The sequence below is a fragment of the Lissotriton helveticus genome, chromosome 5_1, assembly GCF_964261635.1.
Source record: "Lissotriton helveticus chromosome 5_1, aLisHel1.1, whole genome shotgun sequence".
In the NCBI taxonomy this organism is placed as follows: domain Eukaryota; kingdom Metazoa; phylum Chordata; class Amphibia; order Caudata; family Salamandridae; genus Lissotriton; species Lissotriton helveticus.
Genome location: NC_136065.1, coordinates 1,647,483,673 through 1,647,505,514, shown reverse-complemented (window position 1 = coordinate 1,647,505,514; position 21,842 = coordinate 1,647,483,673). Strand labels below are relative to the sequence as shown.

General features: G+C 44.1%; 22 non-coding genes across 22 annotated transcripts; 7 read left to right on the top strand and 15 right to left on the bottom strand.

Annotated features, from left to right (window-relative positions):
- Positions 1–548: 548 nt before the first annotated feature.
- TRNAS-GCU (transfer RNA serine (anticodon GCU)) lies at positions 549–630 on the bottom strand. Its single transcript has one exon. It is a non-coding gene; the product is annotated as a tRNA-Ser (tRNA).
- A 292-nt stretch (positions 631–922) lies between these two features.
- On the top strand, positions 923–1,017 carry TRNAI-UAU (transfer RNA isoleucine (anticodon UAU)). Its single transcript has 2 exons — positions 923–960; positions 982–1,017. It is a non-coding gene; the product is annotated as a tRNA-Ile (tRNA).
- Positions 1,018–2,178: 1,161 nt separating this feature from the next.
- TRNAT-UGU (transfer RNA threonine (anticodon UGU)) lies at positions 2,179–2,250 on the bottom strand. The gene has a single exon. It is a non-coding gene; the product is annotated as a tRNA-Thr (tRNA).
- Positions 2,251–3,366: 1,116 nt separating this feature from the next.
- Positions 3,367–3,448, bottom strand: TRNAS-GCU (transfer RNA serine (anticodon GCU)). Its single transcript has one exon. It is a non-coding gene; the product is annotated as a tRNA-Ser (tRNA).
- Positions 3,449–4,990: 1,542 nt separating this feature from the next.
- On the bottom strand, positions 4,991–5,062 carry TRNAT-UGU (transfer RNA threonine (anticodon UGU)). The gene has a single exon. It is a non-coding gene; the product is annotated as a tRNA-Thr (tRNA).
- Positions 5,063–6,178: 1,116 nt separating this feature from the next.
- Positions 6,179–6,260, bottom strand: TRNAS-GCU (transfer RNA serine (anticodon GCU)). Its single transcript has one exon. It is a non-coding gene; the product is annotated as a tRNA-Ser (tRNA).
- Positions 6,261–6,552: 292 nt separating this feature from the next.
- TRNAI-UAU (transfer RNA isoleucine (anticodon UAU)) lies at positions 6,553–6,647 on the top strand. Its single transcript has 2 exons — positions 6,553–6,590; positions 6,612–6,647. It is a non-coding gene; the product is annotated as a tRNA-Ile (tRNA).
- A 1,169-nt stretch (positions 6,648–7,816) lies between these two features.
- On the bottom strand, positions 7,817–7,888 carry TRNAT-UGU (transfer RNA threonine (anticodon UGU)). Its single transcript has one exon. It is a non-coding gene; the product is annotated as a tRNA-Thr (tRNA).
- A 1,116-nt stretch (positions 7,889–9,004) lies between these two features.
- Positions 9,005–9,086, bottom strand: TRNAS-GCU (transfer RNA serine (anticodon GCU)). The gene has a single exon. It is a non-coding gene; the product is annotated as a tRNA-Ser (tRNA).
- A 292-nt stretch (positions 9,087–9,378) lies between these two features.
- TRNAI-UAU (transfer RNA isoleucine (anticodon UAU)) lies at positions 9,379–9,473 on the top strand. Its single transcript has 2 exons — positions 9,379–9,416; positions 9,438–9,473. It is a non-coding gene; the product is annotated as a tRNA-Ile (tRNA).
- Positions 9,474–10,634: 1,161 nt separating this feature from the next.
- On the bottom strand, positions 10,635–10,706 carry TRNAT-UGU (transfer RNA threonine (anticodon UGU)). Its single transcript has one exon. It is a non-coding gene; the product is annotated as a tRNA-Thr (tRNA).
- A 1,116-nt stretch (positions 10,707–11,822) lies between these two features.
- Positions 11,823–11,904, bottom strand: TRNAS-GCU (transfer RNA serine (anticodon GCU)). Its single transcript has one exon. It is a non-coding gene; the product is annotated as a tRNA-Ser (tRNA).
- A 292-nt stretch (positions 11,905–12,196) lies between these two features.
- On the top strand, positions 12,197–12,291 carry TRNAI-UAU (transfer RNA isoleucine (anticodon UAU)). The gene is made up of 2 exons: positions 12,197–12,234; positions 12,256–12,291. It is a non-coding gene; the product is annotated as a tRNA-Ile (tRNA).
- Positions 12,292–13,452: 1,161 nt separating this feature from the next.
- On the bottom strand, positions 13,453–13,524 carry TRNAT-UGU (transfer RNA threonine (anticodon UGU)). Its single transcript has one exon. It is a non-coding gene; the product is annotated as a tRNA-Thr (tRNA).
- Positions 13,525–14,640: 1,116 nt separating this feature from the next.
- TRNAS-GCU (transfer RNA serine (anticodon GCU)) lies at positions 14,641–14,722 on the bottom strand. Its single transcript has one exon. It is a non-coding gene; the product is annotated as a tRNA-Ser (tRNA).
- Positions 14,723–15,014: 292 nt separating this feature from the next.
- TRNAI-UAU (transfer RNA isoleucine (anticodon UAU)) lies at positions 15,015–15,109 on the top strand. Its single transcript has 2 exons — positions 15,015–15,052; positions 15,074–15,109. It is a non-coding gene; the product is annotated as a tRNA-Ile (tRNA).
- Positions 15,110–16,260: 1,151 nt separating this feature from the next.
- Positions 16,261–16,332, bottom strand: TRNAT-UGU (transfer RNA threonine (anticodon UGU)). The gene has a single exon. It is a non-coding gene; the product is annotated as a tRNA-Thr (tRNA).
- A 1,115-nt stretch (positions 16,333–17,447) lies between these two features.
- On the bottom strand, positions 17,448–17,529 carry TRNAS-GCU (transfer RNA serine (anticodon GCU)). Its single transcript has one exon. It is a non-coding gene; the product is annotated as a tRNA-Ser (tRNA).
- A 292-nt stretch (positions 17,530–17,821) lies between these two features.
- Positions 17,822–17,916, top strand: TRNAI-UAU (transfer RNA isoleucine (anticodon UAU)). Its single transcript has 2 exons — positions 17,822–17,859; positions 17,881–17,916. It is a non-coding gene; the product is annotated as a tRNA-Ile (tRNA).
- A 1,169-nt stretch (positions 17,917–19,085) lies between these two features.
- Positions 19,086–19,157, bottom strand: TRNAT-UGU (transfer RNA threonine (anticodon UGU)). The gene has a single exon. It is a non-coding gene; the product is annotated as a tRNA-Thr (tRNA).
- A 1,115-nt stretch (positions 19,158–20,272) lies between these two features.
- TRNAS-GCU (transfer RNA serine (anticodon GCU)) lies at positions 20,273–20,354 on the bottom strand. The gene has a single exon. It is a non-coding gene; the product is annotated as a tRNA-Ser (tRNA).
- A 292-nt stretch (positions 20,355–20,646) lies between these two features.
- TRNAI-UAU (transfer RNA isoleucine (anticodon UAU)) lies at positions 20,647–20,746 on the top strand. The gene is made up of 2 exons: positions 20,647–20,684; positions 20,711–20,746. It is a non-coding gene; the product is annotated as a tRNA-Ile (tRNA).
- The last annotated feature ends 1,096 nt before the right edge of the window (positions 20,747–21,842 follow it).

Genomic DNA, 21,842 nt, shown 5'->3' with positions numbered 1-21,842 from the left:
CAATTTTTAAAGCACTTACCATGTCCGGGGCTCTTCCGGGGCTCCCTCTTGGAATAGCGTCCCTTCCTGGATACCAATGCGCATGCGCGGCCTCCCGCGCATGCGCATTGGTATCCAGGACGACGCTATTCCAAGAGGGAGACCCGGACGAGCCCCGGGCACGGTAAGTGCTTTAAAATTGTTTTATTAAGGGTAGTTGCTTAAATAATGTATGTAGGGGAGAGCGGGAGGGAGGTGCGCAGTGGGGCTACGCGGAGTGCGGGAGTGGGCGTAGCTTCTCGCCCACTCCGCGTAGCTCCGCGGAGCCCCACTACGCCCACTACGACCAGGGTTAGTTAGAAGGCCAGGAGTGAGGGAAAGGCAATCCTCTGGACACTTCATGAAAGATCTAATTTCAATTAAGCACAAAACACTTCCCTTAATTTGACATAATTGCCAAAATGGAATAGTCAGTTGGGCCCTTCTAGTGGATTATGGCTGTGTCTTGAAAGAGAGTGTAATTGTACTACGAGACATGCCCACCTTCAAAAGAGTGTCTGATGGCGTTCCGACGAAGGTGGGATTCGAACCCACGCGTGCAGAGCACAATAGATTAGCAGTCCATCGCCTTAACCACTCGGCCACCTCGTCTGCCTTAGGTGACTATGTTTCATTTTTTAGGAAATTCTTACGATGTGCTAATTACAAATAATCATAAGTTTCTCCTAGACTGTGTCAGAACTGGCAAATATATGTGGTGTTCAATAGACAGAGCACATGATATAGCAGAATTATCAAATCTGTTCCATTAGGACTGTAGTTTTTAATAGTCATGATAACATGCTAGCATGTGAGTCGATCTTGCACAGTGAATAAGGGAGCAGTGCCAGTATCTACTTGGTCAGCTCTAGATGGCTCAACTGGGGAGGTATGAGAACAGTGAGCTCCAGTGGCGCAATCGGTTAGCGCGCGGTACTTATACAGCAATACTTGCATTGAGGCATGCCGAGGTTGTGAGTTCGAGCCTCACCTGGAGCAGCTTACTGGTTTTTCATAAACCATTTCACTAAAATTAAAGATTAAACTCAGGGGAAAGACGGCCCTTGCTAGAGAGTTTTTACTTCTTTTCAGGATCTGCGTGTCCGACTCTTCCAGGTGCAAATATCACAATCCTATTCGATGCTCCTTATAAACATTCAATGATGTGCCGTCTTGCATAGCATGCAAACACCACATCAGTGCATTTAAAAATACATTTGTAGAATAATAAATATGATGAAAACATTGTTGTCACGGGATAACCATATACTGAGGAGCTGCAAACAGTGCTGTATCAGCTACTTACATTAAAATTTAACTGAAAGACATATCAAAAGAAGAGCGTCATCATATTAATGTTTCTAGTCAGCATAAGAGTTGCACCATAGCAGCTTATGGTGCTTTCTGCTCAGATTGTGCCTCCAATCCCACATTGATTTTTTTAATTCTTTGCAGTTTAAAAAAACAATTCATGCTCAAAGTTAACTTTTTAAAACCATTCAACCTAATATATTTATTTCTCTAACTTGTGAATGTGGTCCATGTTCTCTTTTCCTCATCCCCATCACGATACTCCTTTTCCCGAAATCAGGTTCACTTCTTTATCCAGCCCACCCATCCAAGGTCACCAAATCTATGAAGTGATTCTGCTTTTTCTCACATTCTCTCTATGTACAAGATACCTTGTATCATTTGAATGGACAGCAGGAGAGTCGGATATTTATGGTTAGTGGGGGTGGGGTTGGGGTTTTGAAGATTAACCTCATTTGACTAAGAGCCGGGGCATCTGGGAGGAAAAGTATTTTAAGGGGGATGAAGTTCACATCTCCTTGGTGAAATTTCTAGATCCTTATTTCATCCTTTCTGTGGATGCAGACACAGTCGGAACAGAGGTCATAGTCCTCGCTCTGACTTTCAAAGGAACTTCAAATATGCATGGCTTATTTGGCTTTGCCCGGCAGGGTGAGAATGGCGTTTGTCAGGCATTCGTCAGGCGATCGGAAGGGGTGAGGCGATAGTTTATGGTTCAATGGTTTTCATGAAGTCTTCTTGATACGATGAAAGCAGGAAAGGGAAGCTTGTCAATAAGCAAACTTAAGACAAGGTGTGACTCCTAGAAAGAATGACTTGGAAACAACATACAGAAACTCACATATAAAAAGGCCCTGATGAGGCTTGAACTCATGACCCCTGGTTTACAAGACCAGTGCTCTGCCACTGAGCTACAAGGCCAGCCTGCCTGCAGTATGTAAATCGCTTCATGTATTCTTACTGCGGTATGAAGATATCTATGATTTTGAGACTCTGTATGGAAATGCAGTTGCATTTGAATGTCTACATGCGTGCACAAATTGAAGAGCATGTTTAAGACACTTTTCTTGGAAGTAGGAAAAACTCCATTTTGATTTGAGAACATAAGAGTATTCACATTTATGACCATACTGATAGCTCTAGTTAGTATGTCCACAATCAGTGACAGATAGAGAACTCACTTATTAGAAGTGATCTGTCTCTGTGGGGCAGACATATGTCAACAGTCATACACTTGAGATGGCTGAAACTTTAGGAGTAAGAGCTGCTTTCTTATCAGTCTATCTATCCAAACTGGTTAGAAGTAACCCTGGGCGTCCGAATCGGCTACACCCACGGAGTAGGCGTAGTGTTGCCTTCTACGCATTTTGCGTAGACAGCGTAGCCGGCAACACTACGCCCACTCCGTGTGCGTAGCCGATTCGGCCGCCACCCGCCTCCCTCCCGCCATCCCCTACATACATTATTTAAGCAACTAACCTTAATAAAACAATTTTTAAAGCACTTACCATGTCCGGGGCTCTTCCGGGGCTCCCTCTTGGAATAGCGTCCCTTCCTGGATACCAATGCGCATGCGCGGCCTCCCGCGCATGCGCATTGGTATCCAGGACGACGCTATTCCAAGAGGGAGCCCCGGACGAGCCCCGGGCACGGTAAGTGCTTTAAAATTGTTTTATTAAGGGTAGTTGCTTAAATAATGTATGTAGGGGAGAGCGGGAGGGAGGTGCGTAGTGGGGCTACGCGGAGTGCGGGAGTGGGCGTAGCTTCTCGCCCACTCCGCGTAGCTCCGCGGAGCGCCACTACGCCCACTACGACCAGGGTTAGTTAGAAGGCCAGGAGTGAGGGAAAGGCAATCCTCTGGACACTTCATGAAAGATCTAATTTCAATTAAGCACAAAACACTTCCCTTAATTTGACATAATTGCCAAAATGGAATAGTCAGTTGGACCCTTCTAGTGGATTATGGCTGTGTCTTGAAAGAGAGTGTAATTGTACTACGAGACATGCCCACCTTCAAAAGAGTGTCTGATGGCGTTCCGACGAAGGTGGGATTCGAACCCACGCGTGCAGAGCACAATAGATTAGCAGTCCATCGCCTTAACCACTCGGCCACCTCGTCTGCCTTAGGTGACTATGTTTCATTTTTTAGGAAATTCTTACGATGTGCTAATTACAAATAATCATAAGTTTCTCCTAGACTGTGTCAGAACTGGCAAATATATGTGGTGTTCAATAGACAGAGCACATGATATAGCAGAATTATCAAATCTGTTCCATTAGGACTGTAGTTTTTAATAGTCATGATAACATGCTAGCATGTGAGTCGATCTTGCACAGTGAATAAGGGAGCAGTGCCAGTATCTACTTGGTCAGCTCTAGATGGCTCAACTGGGGAGGTATAAGAACAGTGAGCTCCAGTGGCGCAATCGGTTAGCGCGCGGTACTTTTACAGCAGTACTTGCATTGAGGCATGCCGAGGTTGTGAGTTCGAGCCTCACCTGGAGCAGCTTACTGGTTTTTCATAAACCATTTCACTAAAATTAAAGATTAAACTCAGGGGAAAGACGGCCCTTGCTAGAGAGTTTTTACTTCTTTTCAGGATCTGCGTGTCCGACTCTTCCAGGTGCAAATATCACAATCCTATTCGATGCTCCTTATAAACATTCAATGATGTGCCGTCTTGCATAGCATGCAAACACCACATCAGTGCATTTAAAAATACATTTGTAGAATAATAAATATGATGAAAACATTGTTGTCACGGGATAACCATATACTGAGGAGCTGCAAACAGTGCTGTATCAGCTACTTACAATAAAATTTAACTGAAAGACATATCAAAAGAAGAGCGTCATCATATTAATGTTTCTAGTCAGCATAAGAGTTGCACCATAGCAGCTTATGGTGCTTTCTGCTCAGATTGTGCCTCCAATCCCACATTGATTTTTTTTATTCTTTGCAGTTTAAAAAAACAATTCATGCTCAAAGTTAACTTTTTAAAACCATTCAACCTAATATATTTATTTCTCTAACTTGTGAATGTGGTCCATGTTCTCTTTTCCTCATCCCCATCACGATACTCCTTTTCCCGAAATCAGGTTCACTTCTTTATCCAGCCCACCCATCCAAGGTCACCAAATCTATGAAGTGATTCTGCTTTTTCTCACATTCTCTCTATGTACAAGATACCTTGTATCATTTGAATGGACAGCAGGAGAGTCGGATATTTATGGTTAGTGGGGGTGGGGTTTTGAAGATTAACCTCATTTGACTAAGAGCCGGGGCATCTGGGAGGAAAAGTATTTTAAGGGGGATGAAGTTCACATCTCCTTGGTGAAATTTCTAGATCCTTATTTCATCCTTTCTGTGGATGCAGACACAGTCGGAACAGAGGTCATAGTCCTCGCTCTGACTTTCAAAGGAACTTCAAATATGCATGGCTTATTTGGCTTTGCCCGGCAGGGTGAGAATGGCGTTTGTCAGGCATTCGTCAGGCGATCGGAAGGGGTGAGGCGATAGTTTATGGTTCAATGGTTTTCATGAAGTCTTCTTGATACGATGAAAGCAGGAAAGGGAAGCTTGTCAATAAGCAAACTTAAGACAAGGTGTGACTCCTAGAAAGAATGACTTGGAAACAACATACAGAAACTCACATATAAAAAGGCCCTGATGAGGCTTGAACTCATGACCCCTGGTTTACAAGACCAGTGCTCTGCCACTGAGCTACAAGGCCAGCCTGCCTGCAGTATGTAAATCGCTTCATGTATTCTTACTGCGGTATGAAGATATCTATGATTTTGAGACTCTGTATGGAAATGCAGTTGCATTTGAATGTCTACATGCGTGCACAAATTGAAGAGCATGCTTAAGACACTTTTCTTGGAAGTAGGAAAAACTCCATTTTGATTTGAGAACATAAGAGTATTCACATTTATGACCATACTGATAGCTCTAGTTAGTATGTCCACAATCAGTGACAGATAGAGAACTCACTTATTAGAAGTGATCTGTCTCTGTGGGGCAGACATATGTCAACAGTCATACACTTGAGATGGCTGAAACTTTAGGAGTAAGAGCTGCTTTCTTATCAGTCTATCTATCCAAACTGGTTAGAAGTAACCCTGGGCGTCCGAATCGGCTACACCCACGGAGTAGGCGTAGTGTTGCCTTCTACGCATTTTGCGTAGACAGCGTAGCCGGCAACACTACGCCCACTCCGTGTGCGTAGCCGATTCGGCCGCCACCCGCCTCCCTCCCGCCATCCCCTACATACATTATTTAAGCAACTAACCTTAATAAAACAATTTTTAAAGCACTTACCATGTCCGGGGCTCTTCCGGGGCTCCCTCTTGGAATAGCGTCCCTTCCTGGATACCAATGCGCATGCGCGGCCTCCCGCGCATGCGCATTGGTATCCAGGACGACGCTATTCCAAGAGGGAGCCCCGGACGAGCCCCGGGCACGGTAAGTGCTTTAAAATTGTTTTATTAAGGGTAGTTGCTTAAATAATGTATGTAGGGGAGAGCGGGAGGGAGGTGCGTAGTGGGGCTACGCGGAGTGCGGGAGTGGGCGTAGCTTCTCGCCCACTCCGCGTAGCTCCGCGGAGCGCCACTACGCCCACTACGACCAGGGTTAGTTAGAAGGCCAGGAGTGAGGGAAAGGCAATCCTCTGGACACTTCATGAAAGATCTAATTTCAATTAAGCACAAAACACTTCCCTTAATTTGACATAATTGCCAAAATGGAATAGTCAGTTGGGCCCTTCTAGTGGATTATGGCTGTGTCTTGAAAGAGAGTGTAATTGTACTACGAGACATGCCCACCTTCAAAAGAGTGTCTGATGGCGTTCCGACGAAGGTGGGATTCGAACCCACGCGTGCAGAGCACAATAGATTAGCAGTCCATCGCCTTAACCACTCGGCCACCTCGTCTGCCTTAGGTGACTATGTTTCATTTTTTAGGAAATTCTTACGATGTGCTAATTACAAATAATCATAAGTTTCTCCTAGACTGTGTCAGAACTGGCAAATATATGTGGTGTTCAATAGACAGAGCACATGATATAGCAGAATTATCAAATCTGTTCCATTAGGACTGTAGTTTTTAATAGTCATGATAACATGCTAGCATGTGAGTCGATCTTGCACAGTGAATAAGGGAGCAGTGCCAGTATCTACTTGGTCAGCTCTAGATGGCTCAACTGGGGAGGTATGAGAACAGTGAGCTCCAGTGGCGCAATCGGTTAGCGCGCGGTACTTATACAGCAGTACTTGCATTGAGGCATGCCGAGGTTGTGAGTTCGAGCCTCACCTGGAGCAGCTTACTGGTTTTTCATAAACCATTTCACTAAAAGTAAAGATTAAACTCAGGGGAAAGACGGCCCTTGCTAGAGAGTTTTTACTTCTTTTCAGGATCTGCGTGTCCGACTCTTCCAGGTGCAAATATCACAATCCTATTCGATGCTCCTTATAAACATTCCATGATGTGCCGTCTTGCATAGCATGCAAACACCACATCAGTGCATTTAAAAATACATTTGTAGAATAATAAATATGATGAAAACATTGTTGTCACGGGATAACCATATACTGAGGAGCTGCAAACAGTGCTGTATCAGCTACTTACAGTAAAATTTAACTGAAAGACATATCAAAAGAAGAGCGTCATCATATTAATGTTTCTAGTCAACATAAGAGTTGCACCATAGCAGCTTATGGTGCTTTCTGCTCAGATTGTGCCTCCAATCCCACATTGATTTTTTTTATTCTTTGCAGTTTAAAAAAACAATTCATGCTCAAAGTTAACTTTTTAAAACCATTCAACCTAATATATTTATTTCTCTAACTTGTGAATGTGGTCCATGTTCTCTTTTCCTCATCCCCATCACGATACTCCTTTTCCCGAAATCAGGTTCACTTCTTTATCCAGCCCACCCATCCAAGGTCACCAAATCTATGAAGCGATTCTGCTTTTTCTCACATTCTCTCTATGTACAAGATACCTTGTATCATTTGAATGGACAGCAGGAGAGTCGGATATTTATGGTTAGTGGGGGTGGGGTTTTGAAGATTAACCTCATTTGACTAAGAGCCGGTTCATCTGGGAGGAAAAGTATTTTAAGGGGGATGAAGTTCACATCTCCTTGGTGAAATTTCTAGATCCTTATTTCATCCTTTCTGTGGATGCAGACTCAGTCGGAACAGAGGTCATAGTCCTCGCTCTGACTTTCAAAGGAACTTCAAATATGCATGGCTTATTTGGCTTTGCCCGGCAGGGCTTGCCCGGCGGGGTGAGAATGGCGTTTGTCAGGCATTCGTCAGGCGATCGGAAGGGGTGAGGCGATAGTTTATGGTTCAATGGTTTTCATGAAGTCTTCTTGATACGATGAAAGCAGGAAAGGGAAGCTTGTCAATAAGCAAACTTAAGACAAGGTGTGACTCCTAGAAAGAATGACTTGGAAACAACATACAGAAACTCACATATAAAAAGGCCCTGATGAGGCTTGAACTCATGACCCCTGGTTTACAAGACCAGTGCTCTGCCACTGAGCTACAAGGCCAGCCTGCCTGCAGTATGTAAATCGCTTCATGTATTCTTACTGCGGTATGAAGATATCTATGATTTTGAGACTCTGTATGGAAATGCAGTTGCATTTGAATGTCTACATGCGTGCACAAATTGAAGAGCATGCTTAAGACACTTTTCTTGGAAGTAGGAAAAACTCCATTTTGATTTGAGAACATAAGAGTATTCACATTTATGACCATACTGATAGCTCTAGTTAGTATGTCCACAATCAGTGATAGATAGAGAACTCACTTATTAGAAGTGATCTGTCTCTGTGGGGCAGACATATGTCAACAGTCATACACTTGAGATGGCTGAAACTTTAGGAGTAAGAGCTGCTTTTTTATCAGTCTATCTATCCAAACTGGTTAGAAGTAACCCTGGGCGTCCGAATCGGCTACGCCCACGGAGTAGGCGTAGTGTTGCCTTCTACGCATTTTGCGTAGACAGCGTAGCCGGCAACACTACGCCCACTCCGTGTGCGTAGCCGATTCGGCCACCACCCGCCTCCCTCCCGCCCTCCCCTACATACATTATTTAAGCAACTAACCTTAATAAAACAATTTTTAAAGCACTTACCATGTCCGGGGCTCTTCCGGGGCTCCCTCTTGGAATAGCGTCCCTTCCTGGATACCAATGCGCATGCGCGGCCTCCCGCGCATGCGCATTGGTATCCAGGACGACGCTATTCCAAGAGGGAGACCCGGACGAGCCCCGGGCACGGTAAGTGCTTTAAAATTGTTTTATTAAGGGTAGTTGCTTAAATAATGTATGTAGGGGAGAGCGGGAGGGAGGTGCGCAGTGGGGCTACGCGGAGTGCGGGAGTGGGCGTAGCTTCTCGCCCACTCCGCGTAGCTCCGCGGAGCCCCACTACGCCCACTACGACCAGGGTTAGTTAGAAGGCCAGGAGTGAGGGAAAGGCAATCCTCTGGACACTTCATGAAAGATCTAATTTCAATTAAGCACAAAACACTTCCCTTAATTTGACATAATTGCCAAAATGGAATAGTCAGTTGGGCCCTTCTAGTGGATTATGGCTGTGTCTTGAAAGAGAGTGTAATTGTACTACGAGACATGCCCACCTTCAAAAGAGTGTCTGATGGCGTTCCGACGAAGGTGGGATTCGAACCCACGCGTGCAGAGCACAATAGATTAGCAGTCCATCGCCTTAACCACTCGGCCACCTCGTCTGCCTTAGGTGACTATGTTTCATTTTTTAGGAAATTCTTACGATGTGCTAATTACAAATAATCATAAGTTTCTCCTAGACTGTGTCAGAACTGGCAAATATATGTGGTGTTCAATAGACAGAGCACATGATATAGCAGAATTATCAAATCTGTTCCATTAGGACTGTAGTTTTTAATAGTCATGATAACATGCTAGCATGTGAGTCGATCTTGCACAGTGAATAAGGGAGCAGTGCCAGTATCTACTTGGTCAGCTCTAGATGGCTCAACTGGGGAGGTATGAGAACAGTGAGCTCCAGTGGCGCAATCGGTTAGCGCGCGGTACTTATACAGCAGTACTTGCATTGAGGCATGCCGAGGTTGTGAGTTCGAGCCTCACCTGGAGCAGCTTACTGGTTTTTCATAAACCATTTCACTAAAATTAAAGATTAAACTCAGGGGAAAGACGGCCCTTGCTAGAGAGTTTTTACTTCTTTTCAGGATCTGCGTGTCCGACTCTTCCAGGTGCAAATATCACAATCCTATTCGATGCTCCTTATAAACATTCCATGATGTGCCGTCTTGCATAGCATGCAAACACCACATCAGTGCATTTAAAAATACATTTGTAGAATAATAAATATGATGAAAACATTGTTGTCACGGGATAACCATATACTGAGGAGCTGCAAACAGTGCTGTATCAGCTACTTACAGTAAAATTTAACTGAAAGACATATCAAAAGAAGAGCGTCATCATATTAATGTTTCTAGTCAACATAAGAGTTGCACCATAGCAACTTATGGTGCTTTCTGCTCAGATTGTGCCTCCAATCCCACATTGATTTTTTTTATTCTTTGCAGTTTAAAAAAACAATTCATGCTCAAAGTTAACTTTTTAAAACCATTCAACCTAATATATTTATTTCTCTAACTTGTGAATGTGGTCCATGTTCTCTTTTCCTCATCCCCATCACGATACTCCTTTTCCCGAAATCAGGTTCACTTCTTTATCCAGCCCACCCATCCAAGGTCACCAAATCTATGAAGTGATTCTGCTTTTTCTCACATTCTCTCTATGTACAAGATACCTTGTATCATTTGAATGGACAGCAGGAGAGTCGGATATTTATGGTTAGTGGGGGTGGGGTTGGGGTTTTGAAGATTAACCTCATTTGACTAAGAGCCGGGGCATCTGGGAGGAAAAGTATTTTAAGGGGGATGAAGTTCACATCTCCTTGGTGAAATTTCTAGATCCTTATTTCATCCTTTCTGTGGATGCAGACACAGTCGGAACAGAGGTCATAGTCCTCGCTCTGACTTTCAAAGGAACTTCAAATATGCATGGCTTATTTGGCTTTGCCCGGCAGGGTGAGAATGGCGTTTGTCAGGCATTCGTCAGGCGATCGGAAGGGGTGAGGCGATAGTTTATGGTTCAATGGTTTTCATGAAGTCTTCTTGATACGATGAAAGCAGGAAAGGGAAGCTTGTCAATAAGCAAACTTAAGACAAGGTGTGACTCCTAGAAAGAATGACTTGGAAACAACATACAGAAACTCACATATAAAAAGGCCCTGATGAGGCTTGAACTCATGACCCCTGGTTTACAAGACCAGTGCTCTGCCACTGAGCTACAAGGCCAGCCTGCCTGCAGTATGTAAATCGCTTCATGTATTCTTACTGCGGTATGAAGATATCTATGATTTTGAGACTCTGTATGGAAATGCAGTTGCATTTGAATGTCTACATGCGTGCACAAATTGAAGAGCATGCTTAAGACACTTTTCTTGGAAGTAGGAAAAACTCCATTTTGATTTGAGAACATAAGAGTATTCACATTTATGACCATACTGATAGCTCTAGTTAGTATGTCCACAATCAGTGACAGATAGAGAACTCACTTATTAGAAGTGATCTGTCTCTGTGGGGCAGACATATGTCAACAGTCATACACTTGAGATGGCTGAAACTTTAGGAGTAAGAGCTGCTTTCTTATCAGTCTATCTATCCAAACTGGTTAGAAGTAACCCTGGGCGTCCGAATCGGCTACACCCACGGAGTAGGCGTAGTGTTGCCTTCTACGCATTTTGCGTAGACAGCGTAGCCGGCAACACTACGCCCACTCCGTGTGCGTAGCCGATTCGGCCGCCACCCACCTCCCTCCCGCCATCCCCTACATACATTATTTAAGCAACTAACCTTAATAAAACAATTTTTAAAGCACTTACCATGTCCGGGGCTCTTCCGGGGCTCCCTCTTGGAATAGCGTCCCTTCCTGGATACCAATGCGCATGCGCGGCCTCCCGCGCATGCGCATTGGTATCCAGGACGACGCTATTCCAAGAGGGAGCCCCGGACGAGCCCCGGGCACGGTAAGTGCTTTAAAATTGTTTTATTAAGGGTAGTTGCTTAAATAATGTATGTAGGGGAGAGCGGGAGGGAGGTGCGTAGTGGGGCTACGCGGAGTGCGGGAGTGGGCGTAGCTTCTCGCCCACTCCGCGTAGCTCCGCGGAGCGCCACTACGCCCACTACGACCAGGGTTAGTTAGAAGGCCAGGAGTGAGGGAAAGGCAATCCTCTGGACACTTCATGAAAGATCTAATTTCAATTAAGCACAAAACACTTCCCTTAATTTGACATAATTGCCAAAATGGAATAGTCAGTTGGGCCCTTCTAGTGGATTATGGCTGTGTCTTGAAAGAGAGTGTAATTGTACTACGAGACATGCCCACCTTCAAAAGAGTGTCTGATGGCGTTCCGACGAAGGTGGGATTCGAACCCACGCGTGCAGAGCACAATAGATTAGCAGTCCATCGCCTTAACCACTCGGCCACCTCGTCTGCCTTAGGTGACTATGTTTCATTTTTTAGGAAATTCTTACGATGTGCTAATTACAAATAATCATAAGTTTCTCCTAGACTGTGTCAGAACTGGCAAATATATGTGGTGTTCAATAGACAGAGCACATGATATAGCAGAATTATCAAATCTGTTCCATTAGGACTGTAGTTTTTAATAGTCATGATAACATGCTAGCATGTGAGTCGATCTTGCACAGTGAATAAGGGAGCAGTGCCAGTATCTACTTGGTCAGCTCTAGATGGCTCAACTGGGGAGGTATGAGAACAGTGAGCTCCAGTGGCGCAATCGGTTAGCGCGCGGTACTTATACAGCAGTACTTGCATTGAGGCATGCCGAGGTTGTGAGTTCGAGCCTCACCTGGAGCAGCTTACTGGTTTTTCATAAACCATTTCACTAAAATTAAAGATTAAACTCAGGGGAAAGACGGCCCTTGCTAGAGAGTTTTTACTTCTTTTCAGGATCTGCGTGTCCGACTCTTCCAGGTGCAAATATCACAATCCTATTCGATGCTCCTTATAAACATTCAATGATGTGCCGTCTTGCATAGCATGCAAACACCACATCAGTGCATTTAAAAATACATTTGTAGAATAATAAATATGATGAAAACATTGTTGTCACGGGATAACCATATACTGAGGAGCTGCAAACAGTGCTGTATCAGCTACTTACAATAAAATTTAACTGAAAGACATATCAAAAGAAGAGCGTCATCATATTAATGTTTCTAGTCAGCATAAGAGTTGCACCATAGCAGCTTATGGTGCTTTCTGCTCAGATTGTGCCTCCAATCCCACATTGATTTTTTTTATTCTTTGCAGTTTAAAAAAACAATTCATGCTCAAAGTTAACTTTTTAAAACCATTCAACCTAATATATTTATTTCTCTAACTTGTGAATGTGGTCCATGTTCTCTTTTCCTCATCCCCATCACGATACTCCTTTTCCCGAAATCAGGTTCACTTCTTTATCCAGCCCACCCATCCAAGGTCACCAAATCTATGAAGTGTTTCTGCTTTTTCTCACATTCTCTCTATGTACAAGATACCTTGTATCATTTGAATGGACAGCAGGAGAGTCGGATATTTATGGTTAGTGGGGGTGGGGTTGGGGTTTTGAAGATTAACCTCATTTGACTAAGAGCCGGGGCATCTGGGAGGAAAAGTATTTTAAGGGGGATGAAGTTCACATCTCCTTGGTGAAATTTCTAGATCCTTATTTCATCCTTTCTGTGGATGCAGACACAGTCGGAACAGAGGTCATAGTCCTCGCTCTGACTTTCAAAGGAACTTCAAATATGCATGGCTTATTTGGCTTTGCCCGGCAGGGTGAGAATGGCGTTTGTCAGGCATTCGTCAGGCGATCGGAAGGGGTGAGGCGATAGTTTATGGTTCAATGGTTTTCATGAAGTCTTCTTGATACGATGAAAGCAGGAAAGGGAAGCTTGTCAATAAGCAAACTTAAGACAAGGTGTGACTCCTAGAAAGAATGACTTGGAAACAACATACAGAAACTCACATATAAAAAGGCCCTGATGAGGCTTGAACTCATGACCCCTGGTTTACAAGACCAGTGCTCTGCCACTGAGCTACAAGGCCAGCCTGCCTGCAGTATGTAAATCGCTTCATGTATTCTTACTGCGGTATGAAGATATCTATGATTTTGAGACTCTGTATGGAAATGCAGTTGCATTTGAATGTCTACATGCGTGCACAAATTGAAGAGCATGCTTAAGACACTTTTCTTGGAAGTAGGAAAAACTCCATTTTGATTTGAGAACATAAGAGTATTCACATTTATGACCATACTGATAGCTCTAGTTAGTATGTCCACAATCAGTGACAGATAGAGAACTCACTTATTAGAAGTGATCTGTCTCTGTGGGGCAGACATATGTCAACAGTCATACACTTGAGATGGCTGAAACTTTAGGAGTAAGAGCTGCTTTCTTATCAGTCTATCTATCCAAACTGGTTAGAAGTAACCCTGGGCGTCCGAATCGGCTACACCCACGGAGTAGGCGTAGTGTTGCCTTCTACGCATTTTGCGTAGACAGCGTAGCCGGCAACACTACGCCCACTCCGTGTGCGTAGCCGATTCGGCCGCCACCCGCCTCCCTCCCGCCATCCCCTACATACATTATTTAAGCAACTAACCTTAATAAAACAATTTTTAAAGCACTTACCATGTCCGGGGCTCTTCCGGGGCTCCCTCTTGGAATAGCGTCCCTTCCTGGATACCAATGCGCATGCGCGGCCTCCCGCGCATGCGCATTGGTATCCAGGACGACGCTATTCCAAGAGGGAGCCCCGGACGAGCCCCGGGCACGGTAAGTGCTTTAAAATTGTTTTATTAAGGGTAGTTGCTTAAATAATGTATGTAGGGGAGAGCGGGAGGGAGGTGCGTAGTGGGGCTACGCGGAGTGCGGGAGTGGGCGTAGCTTCTCGCCCACTCCGCGTAGCTCCGCGGAGCGCCACTACGCCCACTACGACCAGGGTTAGTTAGAAGGCCAGGAGTGAGGGAAAGGCAATCCTCTGGACACTTCATGAAAGATCTAATTTCAATTAAGCACAAAACACTTCCCTTAATTTGACATAATTGCCAAAATGGAATAGTCAGTTGGGCCCTTCTAGTGGATTATGGCTGTGTCTTGAAAGAGAGTGTAATTGTACTACGAGACATGCCCACCTTCAAAAGAGTGTCTGATGGCGTTCCGACGAAGGTGGGATTCGAACCCACGCGTGCAGAGCACAATAGATTAGCAGTCCATCGCCTTAACCACTCGGCCACCTCGTCTGCCTTAGGTGACTATGTTTCATTTTTTAGGAAATTCTTACGATGTGCTAATTACAAATAATCATAAGTTTCTCCTAGACTGTGTCAGAACTGGCAAATATATGTGGTGTTCAATAGACAGAGCACATGATATAGCAGAATTATCAAATCTGTTCCATTAGGACTGTAGTTTTTAATAGTCATGATAACATGCTAGCATGTGAGTCGATCTTGCACAGTGAATAAGGGAGCAGTGCCAGTATCTACTTGGTCAGCTCTAGATGGCTCAACTGGGGAGGTACGAGAACAGTGAGCTCCAGTGGCGCAATCGGTTAGCGCGCGGTACTTATACAGCAGTACTTGCATTGAGGCATGCCGAGGTTGTGAGTTCGAGCCTCACCTGGAGCAGCTTACTGGTTTTTCATAAACCATTTCACTAAAAGTAAAGATTAAACTCAGGGGAAAGACGGCCCTTGCTAGAGAGTTTTTACTTCTTTTCAGGATCTGCGTGTCCGACTCTTCCAGGTGCAAATATCACAATCCTATTCGATGCTCCTTATAAACATTCCATGATGTGCCGTCTTGCATAGCATGCAAACACCACATCAGTGCATTTAAAAATACATTTGTAGAATAATAAATATGATGAAAACATTGTTGTCACGGGATAACCATATACTGAGGAGCTGCAAACAGTGCTGTATCAGCTACTTACAGTAAAATTTAACTGAAAGACATATCAAAAGAAGAGCGTCATCATATTAATGTTTCTAGTCAACATAAGAGTTGCACCATAGCAGCTTATGGTGCTTTCTGCTCAGATTGTGCCTCCAATCCCACATTGATTTTTTTTATTCTTTGCAGTTTAAAAAAACAATTCATGCTCAAAGTTAACTTTTTAAAACCATTCAACCTAATATATTTATTTCTCTAACTTGTGAATGTGGTCCATGTTCTCTTTTCCTCATCCCCATCACGATACTCCTTTTCCCGAAATCAGGTTCACTTCTTTATCCAGCCCACCCATCCAAGGTCACCAAATCTATGAAGCGATTCTGCTTTTTCTCACATTCTCTCTATGGACAAGATACCTTGTATCATTTGAATGGACAGCAGGAGAGTCGGATATTTATGGTTAGTGGGGGTGGGGTTTTGAAGATTAACCTCATTTGACTAAGAGCCGGGGCATCTGGGAGGAAAAGTATTTTAAGGGGGATGAAGTTCACATCTCCTTGGTGAAATTTCTAGATCCTTATTTCATCCTTTCTGTGGATGCAGACTCAGTCGGAACGGAGGTCATAGTCCTCGCTCTGACTTTCAAAGGAACTTCAAATATGCATGGCTTATTTGGCTTTGCCCGGCAGGGCTTGCCCGGCGGGGTGAGAATGGCGTTTGTCAGGCGTTCGTCAGGCGATAGTTTATGGTTCAATGGTTTTCATGAAGTCTTCTTGATATGATGAAAGCAGGAAAGGGAAGCTTGTCAATAAGCAAACTTAAGACAAGGTGTGACTCCTAGAAAGAATGACTTGGAAACAACATACAGAAACTCACATATAAAAAGGCCCTGATGAGGCTTGAACTCATGACCCCTGGTTTACAAGACCAGTGCTCTGCCACTGAGCTACAAGGCCAGCCTGCCTGCAGTATGTAAATCGCTTCATGTATTCTTACTGCGGTATGAAGATATCTATGATTTTGAGACTCTGTATGGAAATGCAGTTGCATTTGAATGTCTACATGCGTGCACAAATTGAAGAGCATGCTTAAGACACTTTTCTTGGAAGTAGGAAAAACTCCATTTTGATTTGAGAACATAAGAGTATTCACATTTATGACCATACTGATAGCTCTAGTTAGTATGTCCACAATCAGTGACAGATAGAGAACTCACTTATTACAAGTGATCTGTCTCTGTGGGGCAGACATATGTCAACAGTCATACACTTGAGATGGCTGAAACTTTAGGAGTAAGAGCTGCTTTCTTATCAGTCTATCTATCCAAACTGGTTAGAAGTAACCCTGGGCGTCCGAATCGGCTACGCCCACGGAGTAGGCGTAGTGTTGCCTTCTACGCATTTTGCGTAGACAGCGTAGCCGGCAACACTACGCCCACTCCGTGTGCGTAGCCGATTCGGCCGCCACCCGCCTCCCTCCCGCCCTCCCCTACATACATTATTTTAGCAACTAACCTTAATAAAACAATTTTTAAAGCACTTACCATGTCCGGGGCTCTTCCGGGGCTCCCTCTTGGAATAGCGTCCCTTCCTGGATACCAATGCGCATGCGCGGCCTCCCGCGCAAGCGCATTGGTATCCAGGACGACGCTATTCCAAGAGGGAGCCCCGGACGAGCCCCGACACGGTAAGTGCTTTAAAATTGTTTTATTAAGGGTAGTTGCTTAAATAATGTATGTAGGGGAGAGCGGGAGGGAGGTGCGTAGTGGGGCTACGCGGAGTGCGGGAGTGGGCGTAGCTTCTCGCCCACTCCGCGTAGCTCCGCGGAGCTCCACTACGCCCACTACGACCAGGGTTAGTTAGAAGGCCAGGAGTGAGGGAAAGGCAATCCTCTGGACACTTCATGAAAGATCTAATTTCAATTAAGCACAAAACACTTCCCTTAATTTGACATAATTGCCAAAATGGAATAGTCAGTTGGGCCCTTCTAGTGGATTATGGCTGTGTCTTGAAAGAGAGTGTAATTGTACTACGAGACATGCCCACCTTCAAAAGAGTGTCTGATGGCGTTCCGACCAAGGTGGGATTCGAACCCACGCATGCAGAGCACAATGGAGTAGCAGTTCATCGCCTTAACCACTCGGCCACCTCGTCTGCCTTAGGTGAGTATGTTTCATTTTTTAGGAAAATCTTACGATGTGCTAATTACAAATAATCATAAGTTTCTCCTAGACTGTGTCAGAACTGGCAAATATATGTGGTGTTCAATAGACAGAGCACATGATATAGCAGAATTATCAAATCTGTTCCATTAGGACTGTAGTTTTTAATAGTCATGATAACATGCTAGCATGTGAGTCGATCTTGCACAGTGAATAAGGGAGTAGTGCCAGTATCTACTTGGTCAGCTCTAGATGGCTCAACTGGGGAGGTATGAGAACAGTGAGCTCCAGTGGCACAATCGGTTAGCGCGCGGTACTTATATAGCAGTACTTGCATTGAGGCATGCCGAGGTTGTGAGTTCGAGCCTCACCTGGAGCAGCTTACTGGTTTTTCATAAACCATTTCACTAAAAGTAAAGATTAAACTCAGGGGAAAGACGGCCCTTGCTAGAGAGTTTTTACTTCTTTTCAGGATCTGCGTGTCCGACTCTTCCAGGTGCAAATATCACAATCCTATTCGATGCTCCTTATAAACATTCCATGATGTGCCGTCTTGCATAGCATGCAAACACCACATCAGTGCATTTAAAAATACATTTGTAGAATAATAAATATGATGAAAACATTGTTGTCACGGGATAACCATATACTGAGGAGCTGCAAACAGTGCTGTATCAGCTACTTACAGTAAAATTTAACTGAAAGACATATCAAAAGAAGAGCGTCATCATATTAATGTTTCTAGTCAACATAAGAGTTGCACCATAGCAGCTTATGGTGCTTTCTGCCCAGATTGTGCCTCCAATCCCACATTGATTTTTTTTATTCTTTGCAGTTTAAAAAAACAATTCATGCTCAAAGTTAACTTTTTAAAACCATTCAACCTAATATATTTATTTCTCTAACTTGTGAATGTGGTCCATGTTCTCTTTTCCTCATCCCCATCACGATACTCCTTTTCCCGAAATCAGGTTCACTTCTTTATCCAGCCCACCCATCCAAGGTCACCAAATCTATGAAGCGATTCTGCTTTTTCTCACATTCTCTCTATGTACAAGATACCTTGTATCATTTGAATGGACAGCAGGAGAGTCGGATATTTATGGTTAGTGGGGGTGGGGTTTTGAAGATTAACCTCATTTGACTAAGAGCCGGGGCATCTGGGAGGAAAAGTATTTTAAGGGGGATGAAGTTCACATCTACTTGGTGAAATTTCTAGATCCATATTTCATCCTTTCTGTGGATGCAGACTCAGTCGGAACAGAGGTCATAGTCCTCGCTCTGACTTTCAAAGGAACTTCAAATATGCATGGCTTATTTGGCTTTGCCCGGCAGGGCTTGCCCGGCGGGGTGAGAATGGCGTTTGTCAGGCATTCGTCAGGCGATCGGAAGGGGTGAGGCGATAGTTTATGGTTCAATGGTTTTCATGAAGTCTTCTTGATACGATGAAAGCAGGAAAGGGAAGCTTGTCAATAAGCAAACTTAAGACAAGGTGTGACTCCTAGAAAGAATGACTTGGAAACAACATACAGAAACTCACATATAAAAAGGCCCTGATGAGGCTTGAACTCATGACCCCTGGTTTACAAGACCAGTGCTCTGCCACTGAGCTACAAGGCCAGCCTGCCTGCAGTATGTAAATCGCTTCATGTATTCTTACTGCGGTATGAAGATATCTATGATTTTGAGACTCTGTATGGAAATGCAGTTGCATTTGAATGTCTACATGCGTGCACAAATTGAAGAGCATGCTTAAGACACTTTTCTTGGAAGTAGGAAAAACTCCATTTTGATTTGAGAACATAAGAGTATTCACATTTATGACCATACTGATAGCTCTAGTTAGTATGTCCACAATCAGTGACAGATAGAGAACTCACTTATTAGAAGTGATCTGTCTCTGTGGGGCAGACATATGTCAACAGTCATACACTTGAGATGGCTGAAACTTTAGGAGTAAGAGCTGCTTTCTTATCAGTCTATCTATCCAAACTGGTTAGAAGTAACCCTGGGCGTCCGAATCGGCTACGCCCACGGAGTAGGCGTAGTGTTGCCTTCTACGCATTTTGCGTAGACAGCGTAGCCGGCAACACTACGCCCACTCCGTGTGCGTAGCCGATTCGGCCGCCACCCGCCTCCCTCCCGCCCTCCCCTACATACATTATTTAAGCAACTAACCTTAATAAAAAATTTTTAAAGCACTTACCATGTCCGGGGCTCTTCCGGGGCTCCCTCTTGGAATAGCGTCCCTTCCTGGATACCAATGCGCATGCGCGGCCTCCCGCGCATGCGCATTGGTATCCAGGACGACACTATTCCAAGAGGGAGCCCCGGACGAGCCCCGGACACGGTAAGTGCTTTAAAATTGTTTTATTAAGGGTAGTTGCTTAAATAATGTATGTAGGGGAGAGCGGGAGGGAGGTGCGTAGTGGGGCTACGCGGAGTGCGGGAGTGGGCGTAGCTTCTCGCCCACTCCGCGTAGCTCCGCGGAGCCCCACTACGCCCACTACGACCAGGGTTAGTTAGAAGGCCAGGAGTGAGGGAAAGGCAATCCTCTGGACACTTCATGAAAGATCTAATTTCAATTAAGCACAAAACACTTCCCTTAATTTGACATAATTGCCAAAATGGAATAGTCAGTTGGGCCCTTCTAGTGGATTATGGCTGTGTCTTGAAAGAGAGTGTAATTGTACTACGAGACATGCCCACCTTCAAAAGAGTGTCTGATGGCATTCCGACAAAGGTGGGATTCGAACCCACGCGTGCAGAGCACAATGGATTAGCAGTCCATCGCCTTAACCACTCGGCCACCTCGTCTGCCTTAGGTGACTATGTTTCATTTTTTAGGAAATTCTTACGATGTGCTAATTACAAATAATCATAAGTTTCTCCTAGACTGTGTCAGAACTGGCAAATATATGTGGTGTTCAATAGACAGAGCACATGATATAGCAGAATTATCAAATCTGTTCCATTAGGACTGTAGTTTTCAATAGTCATGATAACATGCTAGCATGTGAGTCGATCTTGCACAGTGAATAAGGGAGCAGTGCCAGTATCTACTTGGTCAGCTTTAGATGGCTCAACTGGGGAGGTATGAGAACAGTGAGCTCCAGTGGCGCAATCGGTTGGCGTGCGGTACTTATACAGCAGTACTTATACAGCGTTGAGGCATGCTGAGGTTGTGAGTTCGAGCCTCACCTGGAGCAGCTTACTGGTTTTTCATAAACCATTTCACTAAAAGTAAAGATTAAACTCAGGGGAAAGACGGCCCTTGCTAGAGAGTTTTTACTTCTTTTCAGGATCTGCGTGTCCGACTCTTCCAGGTGCAAATATCACAATCCTATTTGATGCTCCTTATAAACATTCCATGATGTGCCGTCTTGCATAGCATGCAAACACCACATCAGTGCATTTAAAAATACATTTGTAGAATAATAAATATGATGAAAACATTGTTGTCACGGGATAACCTGTAGTGTAGCTCCTATTTTCCCAATAGGCTCTGCGCATTGGAATAGTACCTACAGCAGTAAAGGCCTAGGCCAGACGTTAACTAGGTCTACTACTGTCGATACTAGACTTAATTTTTGGGTTTGCCAGCTAAGCTCAGAGTTCGCTAGAAACTTTCTCGAATGTTCAAGGAAGGATTAACTTCCCTGATTAGACAAGAAGGGATTTAGTTTCTGACAACCATAGAACATGACAACTTTGCTCTCCCCTAATCAAGAGTCAATCTCCAGAGTCGTGTGAGCACAAGGCAATTATTTTACTCAGTCAGTACGTGCATTCTTAGTCTCATCAGAATGTAGAGAAAAAGGAAGAGACGGGCGTGTTCAATAAAAGATGTTATTTATTGATCAGTCTCTTTTCTCGTACAAGAGAAATGGATCGATATTATTGCAATACTTATAGTTAAGTAAAGTGCATACGTTAAAAGCAATAGTACAAAATAATACTGTAAAAACATTTATATGGTTTCTGAGCCATATGATGTTTAAAATGATTAAAATATATTTACATACACATATACATTTGACTAAACGTACTCAACTGGTGTTTCTAAATACGCCTACCCCGTGTACCTGACCTAAGTCTAATACGTGGGCGGGAATAGAAAGTTACAGTTTAAGTTAAGTTTGTTTTTGCCAAGTGAATAACTAAAGAATTCTCTAGGAGGGGTTATTCAGTTCTGTACCTGGAATTTAGGATGAATGAGGAATGGTATCTCTTTCTCTGCTCTCGATATTCCAGGCTGCCTGCGAGGGCTGCCCAGAAGCGCCGGTGCTGGGTCTCTCGACTTGA